The sequence below is a fragment of the Coturnix japonica genome, unplaced genomic scaffold, assembly GCF_001577835.2.
Source record: "Coturnix japonica isolate 7356 unplaced genomic scaffold, Coturnix japonica 2.1 chrUnrandom659, whole genome shotgun sequence".
NCBI lineage: Eukaryota > Metazoa > Chordata > Aves > Galliformes > Phasianidae > Coturnix > Coturnix japonica.
The window spans coordinates 1-1,365 of record NW_015440025.1 but is presented as its reverse complement, the minus strand read 5'-3'; positions in this window follow the sequence as shown (position 1 = coordinate 1,365).

Below are 1,365 nucleotides of genomic sequence, written 5' to 3'. Positions count from 1 at the left end.
TCTATGGTGTCTATGGGTTATATGGGGGTCTATGGGGTCTATGGGGATCTATGGGGGTCTCTATGGGGGTCTATGGGGTCTATGGGGGTCTCTGTGGGGTCTCTATGGGGATCTATAGGGTCTCTATGTGGATCTATGGGGTCTCTATGGGGGTCTATGGAGTCTATATGGGTATCTATGGTGTCTATGGGGGTCTATGGAGTCTATGGGGTCTCTATGTGGATCTATGGGGTCTATGGGTTATATGGGGGTCTATGGGTCTCTATGGAGTCTATGGGATCTCTATGGGGATCTATGGGGTCTCTATGGGGCTCTATGGAGTCTATATGGGTATCTATGGTGTCTATGGAGTCTATGGGGTCTCTATGTGGATCTATGGGGTCTATGGGTTATATGGGGGTCTATGGTGTCTATGGGGTCTCTATGTGGATCTATGGAGTCTATGGGTATCTATGGGGGTCTATGGGGTCTATGGGGTCTCTATGTGGATCTATGGGGTCTATGGGTTATATGGGGGTCTATGGGGTCTCTATGGGGTCTCTATGTGGATCTATGGTGTCTATGGGGTCTCTATGGTGTCTATGGAGTCTATGGGGTCTCTATGTGGATCTATGGGGTCTATGGGGGTCTGTGGGGTCTATGGGAGTCTATGGGGCTCTATGGGGTCTATGGGGGCCTATGGAGTCTATGGGGGTCTGTGAGGTCTATGGAGTCTATGGGGTCTCTATGTGGATCTACGGTGTCTATGGGTTATATGTGGATCTATGGAGTCTATGGGGTCTCTATGGGGATCTATGGGGTCTCTATGGGGATCTGTGGGGTCTATGGGGATCTATGCGGTCTCTATGGGGATCTATAGGGATCTATGGTGTCTATGGGGATCTATGAGGTCTCTATGGGGATCTATGGAGTCTATGGGGTCTCTATGGGGATCTATGGGGTCTCTATAGGGATCTATGTGGTCTCTATGGGGTCTATGGTGTCTGTGGGGGTCAATGGAGTCTATGGGGTCTCTCTGTGGATCTATGGTGTCTATGGGTTATATGGGGGTCTATGGGGTCTATATGGGTATCTATGGTGTCTATGGAGTCTATGGGGTCTCTATGTGGATCTACGGGGTCTATGGAGTCTATGTGGTCTCTATGGGGCTCTATGATGTCTATGGGGTCTCTATGGGGGTCTATGGGGTTTATGGGGGTCTATGGGGGTCTGTGGGAGTCTATGGGGTCTATGGGGGTCTCTGTGGGGTCTCTATGGTGATCTATGGAGTCTATGGGATCTCTATGGGGATCTATGGGGTCTATGGGGGTCTATGGTGTCTATGGGGGTCAATGGAGTCTATGGGGTCTCTATGTGGATCTATGG